The sequence below is a fragment of the Phyllostomus hastatus genome, unplaced genomic scaffold, assembly GCF_019186645.2.
Source record: "Phyllostomus hastatus isolate PE091 unplaced genomic scaffold, TTU_PhHast_1.1 phas_contig_80, whole genome shotgun sequence".
In the NCBI taxonomy this organism is placed as follows: Eukaryota; Metazoa; Chordata; class Mammalia; order Chiroptera; family Phyllostomidae; genus Phyllostomus; species Phyllostomus hastatus.
Window position 1 is genome coordinate 33961403 of NW_025333960.1, and position 7460 is coordinate 33968862.

At 37.7% G+C, this 7460-nt stretch overlaps 1 pseudogene; it reads left to right on the forward strand.

Annotated features, from left to right (window-relative positions):
• The first annotated feature begins 4810 nt into the window (after window positions 1-4810).
• Window positions 4811-6806, forward strand: LOC123826367 (annotated as a pseudogene).
• Window positions 6807-7460: the final 654 nt, after the last annotated feature.

Genomic DNA, 7460 nt, shown 5'->3' on the forward strand with positions numbered 1-7460 from the left:
GTACAGTAGTGTCCCATCATCTGCAGTTTTGATTTCCTTGGTTTCAGTTACCTGTGGTCAACTCAAGTCTGAAGACATTACATGGAAAATTCACATTGTGTAACTGAGTGACCCACCATCCATAAAGTCTCTCACAAACCCACCTCCCTGACTATGTAAAAGTTATGATTGTCTCCACTTAGCACACAAGCAGTTAGATTTAGAGCTAACGAAACTCCCAGATATGAAGAAAAATTCTCAAAAGTACTTACTGTTATTAATCACATTAATAATACTATTTGATTCTCCTCATATGTTCATTTTTCTCTATTTTCATAAATGAATTATTAAAATACAGTCTGATTTTCTCAGGCACCATTCTATCAAAACAACACATTATTTTGCAGAGTTAATGAAGAGTAGCACTTCCAACAAATGAACAGGGCAAGTGCAACAAATGGGAATGGACAAGCTGATTTAAACAAAAAATAGGAATTGTCCCAATCTCATTTTTATCCTGGTGAATCTTAATTAGAGTTATGGTAAGCTGCATTAGTGTTAATAAGGATTAATGTCAGAGTGATAAGCAGAGCATACAAATCAATAAATGCCACCATATCAATATATGAACAGAGACACAAATAGCTATACCAGTTCTTAACAGTGAACTCATTATAGAGTTAAATATTTGCTCTGTGGATTTGAAATACCTTGATAAGCAGGAGGCGTTGTACTTGCACAGAGAGCAGTACAGTGAAACTCGACAGATAAACGTAAACCTTAAGTGATTTACAAACTTGCCCGTAAGGGTTATTTCACAATTCTGCCACCAGTTTGGAGTCTTGTCCGTAGGTATCTGGGAGTAAAATAATAACCAATGAATCAGTCTAGTGAGTTTTTATTGATTATTATTATGGAATTGGGTATTGAGTTTTGTCCCCCTACAAAGGGGTACAATAATCCCTTGAGGAGCTCTCAGTAATGTTAAGAAGGAAAAATGAAAACATGAAACAATTATAAGGGAACATGCATCAGTTAGAATTAATTTTGGATCCAAGGTAAAAGGAGATTTTTAAAAAAGCAATGGCTTATATAAAGAGGTGTTTCTCTTAAAAAGAAGTCAGTTTGGGGACGACGATTTCCGCGTAGTGGAAGGATCCCAGAGGTAGCCTGCAACCACATGGTCCAGAACGGTTGGGCTGCAGGTAATAGATGGTGGGAGGAAATGGAAGGGTGTGCCTCCTCGCTTTGAGACAGCTCTGAAGTCACATATACCACCTCTACTCAAACATTTCTTCTATTCCTACAAATTCCAATCTACAATTTCTTTCTTTCACGCCTCCTGCTTTTGATACTATATCTAAAAATTCATCGCTAAACCTCAGGTCACTACTATGCTTATTTTGGAATGCTTTATATTTTACATTTAGAACTATGAACAATTTTCAGTGAATTTTGTCTAAGTTGAAACACATCTGTGGACTTTGTTTGCTTGTTTTTCCTTATGGACATCTAATGGCATGGCTAACACTTTCATTAGAATATTTAATTGAGTTGTGACAGAAGATGTTGTTCTGTTACTGATATTAGCAAGTTAGATGTAGTTTCTGTTTCATTTTTTTCCCCTTAATAATCTTTATTAGGTTCAGGAAGCCCCATTTTACACCTAGTTTTCTTTAATCATAAATGTATATTGAATTAATTTATATTCTTCTGGTTATAAGGATATCAGATGTTCATTTGGTTTTCCTTATTTAGCCTATTACTATGGTGAATTTTATTAATTTTTGAATTTTACGCAGGCTTGCCTTCTGGAATGAGCCTTGCTTAGTCATGATTTTCATATATTGCTAGACTCAATTTTTAAATTTGTTGAGGATCTTCGGGTATGTTTCCGTGAGGGCACTGTTCCTTGTTTCTTTTCTGGATTTTGTATCAGGGGAATGCTGGCCTCCAATAATGAGCAATGAGAGGTTCTCTCTTTAACTTTCTGCAAGAGATCTCTTAGAATTGGTACTGTTTCTTTCTTAAATAGTTGCAAGAACTCATCAGCTAAACCATCTGGATTTTATAATTTAGTTTGGAATATTTGTATTATTATAAATTCAATTTCTCTAATAGACATAATAATCAGGCTAATTTCCTTCTTTCTGATTCATTTGTTTATTTTGCTTTGCTTACTCTAGTCTCTTAAAGTGAAAGCACAGGCTACTGATTTTAGATCTTCTTTTTCAATGTGAGCATTTAATTTTAACAGCTTAAATTTTTATTATTGTATCTTTAATGTTAACATATTTGTCATTGCTTTTAGTATTTTATCCTTATATTTTCTTTCTTTCATTGTTTCTTTTGATAAGTTAGGTTTAAATCTTACTGCTGTAACTTAGTCCTGTCTTTCTCTCCATTTGTTCTATTTTGTTGTTATTTTGTTTTGCTTTAGGACTTTGGCAGTTTATTATATGCATTTATTCTCTTAGGTTTTGTAATACCTCAATTTATGGTTTGAAGTTGTTTCATTTTTGAAAATTCTCAGCTGTTTTTAATTATTGCTATGCTCTCCCTGTCTCCTTTCCACCTTGTACTGAAATTGAATGCACATTAAACCTTTACATTGTATATTTTATGCTGTATTACAGTGTTGCTGTTGTTTTTTATTCTCTGTACTTTATTTTGGATTGTTTTAGCTGACCTAGCTTCCACTTCAGTAATTCTCTCTTTCATTGTATCTAATACCTACTAATCCTATCATTGTTATAGTTTCTACATTTAGTTTTAGTTGTTTTTTATGTTTTTCAGTTCTAGACTATCCATTTTGATCTTTTCTATGGTCTCAATTTCTCTGACCAAATTCTTGGTCTAGGCTTTTATTTTCCTGCTCATACTAAGCATAGTCATCTTAAAAATTATGTCTAATAACTCCATTATTTAGATAACTGTTCATTTCTCTCTATTGCTTTTTCTTCTCCCTCCTGGATTATGATAACATTGTTCATCTTCTCTAACATTGATTATTTTTTACTTAGAGCCAGGCATTACTGATGAAAGCTCTTGGAGATAATTTTAGGTATAAGATACCTTCTCCAGATATCTCCAGAGCATTTACATTTATATACTTACATTTTTTTTCATCTTGCAGATGGCTAAGAAATTTTGTAATGCTGCTTACCCTGAGTAAACTCAGAGATATTTCTCTAACCTGGATTTCAGTTCTCAGGAGGGACTATTTCTGCTCCATATTCATTCTTCCCACACAGGCCCACAACCTCTCACTCCACAGAGGAGGCCCTGGCTCTAGCTTTGGGCGCCCAGACCCTCTAACTCATCAAAAGCCCTCTACCTTTAAATTTCCTCGCTTAGGTATTGGCTATTACCTTGAAAGTAATGACTTCAAACACTTCTGTTTTCTTGCCAGGTTTTCTTTGTCTCGGAGGTCATGGCCCTTCATTCTCCACTCTTTTGACAGTTCTCTTACACCTTTAAATGCATGTTCTAAAAATATTTTATCAAGTTTTATAGTCCCTAGTGAAAACATTGGTCCGAATTACTTATGCCACCACAATTGGAAGCAGAATTTAACACGTAAAATACTAATACACAAAGTTATTTTTCTTCCTAAATTGCTAGTTCAATGTTTTGTTTATAGCTTTTTATCATACAGTGCAACAGCCTGAGCACCTCTCTGTTTTTCCATTCTCTTCCCCCACTTGAATCTCATATTAATGTCATCTGAAAATTTAGTTGCAGATTTTATTGAAAAAAATCAACACTAAAATGGCTAAATTTATTTAAATATAAGTCATACCAATATTTTAACCATTTCTTTCTGTTGCTTGCTTTTCTCTTATAGTTTTATTTTTCCACAGTAAGATATGAGTTATACTTAGAGTATGAGGGGTGGGGATCAGTGCCAACATTTCAGTTTTTTCTCCCTTTAAATAATTTTATAATACCCATATATTGAACAAATAACTTAGGGGATGTGAGTGTCTAGGTTTAGATCTTTATTTAAACACAGAATTTTTCTTTAGCTTCTTATATTAGGTGCTACTGAGAAGGGGAAGTGCCATCAAGGAACAAGTATAAAGGACCCTTGGACAAAGCCAAAGGTGGGTGGGATTGAGGGTAGAAGGTAGGGGTGGGTGCGTGGGGAAGGTTGGGGGGAGCAAAGTGGAGACAACTGTGCTTGAACAACAATAATAAATAAATGAATAAGAAATCATGTGACTTTATGAATATATATATATTCTGATCCATTTTTATCTTTTCTTGACCTTGAGGTTCCAAAATGGCTGAATGTGTTTTTCATTTATCATAGGCCATTTGGAGGTCCCTGTCAATGAACTTACAATTCAATTTTTGGTAGTTTCAATTGTTATTTTTTTCTTTCTTTATGAATCTACTAGATTAATATTGGCATTAAATCATATATCCTTACTTTTCTTCATATTTTCTTCTTCTCTATTTCTACTTAATTCATTTTGATTGTATCCTTTGATCTTGTCTATGAGTTACATAATTTGGGTTTTTCTTGTTTTTCTTGTGCTATTCCTATTCCATTGCGCTCTTCAACCTATCTTTTTAGGGTGGTTTTATTAAACATCAATAATAGTATTTATTATAATTAAAAGGTATTTAGCTCTTTTTTAAATTACTTTTTCTTGATTTATATATGTTCCTACATTAGTTACCACTCTGTATATCTGCCACATCTCATGCCAAATTTTATTCATTTTAAAACTTTGCCAGGTCCCTGCTCCTCCCCTAGGACAAACCATAATTTTCAAGCCCAGCCTGGAAAAGTCCCACTACTCAAAGCACTGAAGACAGCACCATGACCATGACTCTGGGTTACGGGGACATCCGCAGGCTGCCTCACGGCATTGGTGTGCTCTTGGAGTACACGAACTAAAACTCTGAGAAGTACACTATGGGGGATGCTTGGATTATGACAGAAGCCAGTGGCTGAGTGAAAAATTCAGTATGGGTCTGGACTCCCCCAGCCGTCCCTTGTTAAAGCTCGTAGGCTCACCCAGAGCAATGCCATCCTTCCTTCCATTGCTCACAAGCAAAACCTCTGTGGAGAGAAGGAAAAGAAGATTTTCATGGACATTTTGGAGGACAAGGTTATGGACATCCAAATGTACAACATCAGGATCTACTACAACCCTGAATTTGAGAAACTGAAGCTCGAGTTTTTTGAAGGTCTTCCCTGTTCTTCTCACTGTTCCTGGGGAAGAGGTTTTTGTTCAAAGGGTACAAGCTCATCTCTGTGGATTTCCCATGACATCCTAGATGTACTACGTATGTAAAAGCCCCACTGTTTGGATGCATTCTCAAACCTGAAAGACTACTTGGTCCACTTTGAGGGCCTGAAGAAGACCTCTGCCTACGTGAAGTCTAGCCACTGCTTCCCAGCATGTGTGCACTCAAGTAGGGCTTGTAAGTCCAGGAGATGGGAAGCCAGAGAACTGCTGGACATTTCTGCATTCTTAGAAATATCTGCTTTTCTTCCTTTTCCTTCTCTTAACAACCATCTTTCCCTACCTCCTCACCAGATGCCTTATTTGACCCTTATCTGCCTCATAACTCCCTTTTCAACCAGGCCCTCTAGAGTTGCCATTCCCCACATTTCTTCAGCAATGTTCCTACCCTTCCCATATTAATCTTCTTGCACTAAAGCCAATGAGACCAACCTTCCCCTCATTGGTTGCTCTGCTTTGAGGAGCCCAACCAGACTCCTGGCCTGTAGAGCTCAGCCCTTAGCTCCCACCACTGCCCTGAAGACCAGCATTGCCCTGTGTTCAGGCCCTGCTCCCCCAGCATGGTCCCTGCCCAGCCCTTACTGATTCCCAGTAAAGCCTATGCACACCTGCTTATCTTATTATTCCTGCTTGGCCACTGGACTCAGGACTGAGTGTGATGGGGGTCTGGGAGGTATTTGTTTTCCCTCTGTTTCCTGCAATGGCTGGGTTGTGGGGATGTATGTGTGGGGTGGTGGCAGGGAGAGGGACAGGTGAGATTATAAGGTTTCTTGCTCATTTCTGTCTCTCTTCATGTGCTTTTTGCTTCAGTCTGGAGTTTCTACAGAAGAGGGTGCCTCCTGTACCTTGGTTCCTCCTTAATTTCAGCATTCATGGAACTCCTTCTGTGAGCTTGTAGTATTCTGTGTCGTGGTTTAAGTGGCTCTCCAGCGTGGGGAAGGGGATTGAGCCATCCACTGCTGGGGAAGGGGTCCTAGTGGCTTACCTTCTGTCACCCTTTCCCAGAAGTGTTCCCTGCTGTAGATGCCTTTCCTCTGTGCTCTTACAACATATCTCAATAAAACACACTCTACTATAAAAACATAATGATCCATGCATGGTTGTTCATCTGTCTCCTTTACTTGGGTGTGGGATTTTCTCTTAATTTTCTATTTCAATGCATCTGTTGTTTTTGGCTATCTTTTGGTTCCTCTGTGTGATCTCATACGTGCATTTAAGCAATCCTTGTAGAATGTCAGCCTCCCCCTTGTGCAGTTTACATGGCACATAGAACAAAACCCACTGGCAAGGCGAGTGGTCCTATCTGAATGGTGGAATATTGGGAAAAGAATTGCAAATGTTATTATATTGGTGGTCCTTTAAGGTCATTGCTTCTCATTCATTTCAGGGAATCTTATCATACAGGGCATGACTCACTGCTGTATCCAAAGGCCCTTGCAGATGTCATGAAATCTTGTTGAAACTTCATTTCTCTCAGGTATCTACTGTACTTGGGACCTGGTCAGCCTGCCTGCAACCACTATGAGACCCCCACCTCTGACAGTTGTTAGGCCCCCATATTCATGACCTCTACTGCATATAGGCATGAAGTCTGTAGGCTTTGATCTTGTCTTTATTCTTACTGTCCTGAAAATGCCTTCAAGAACCTAGGCAGTTTTCTTTAACCAAATCCTGTCTTCTCTGTTTTTGCCCCCCCAACACTTAACCATTTTGTCCTGTATGTGCACATGATCCTTTCTCTGCCAGAAATGCTTTTGCCTTTTCCTGCACGTTGGGTGAGCTAGTGTATTTAGCTAACTTGCAACCAGACTCATGAATCTACATTGTTCTCTAATGCATAGCTTTACTCATTCCCACAGAGTTTTAAGCATATGACTTGTAACGTCCTGTAACTTCCTGTTTATTATAAAATTGCGCCATTAGGCATTTCATGTTTTTGATGTGGTAAATATTTGTAAAATGTCTGGCTGGTATTCAATTTAGGGACTATACCCTAATTAATCTCACAAGATCTTAATACATTAGTCGACACTTTCATCTTTCAGAAAGGCAAGGAAATGATAGGGGGAACTACAGTTCTAGCCATCATTATGCATAATGTGGAGAAATAAGTTGGTGAAGTGGAAATGCTAGTAACCTTGGGAAAAAGGTGATCATGACATATTTCAGAGTCTGATAGTTGGGGAGGAAATACAGAGTTAACCTTAGATGTACAAAGGC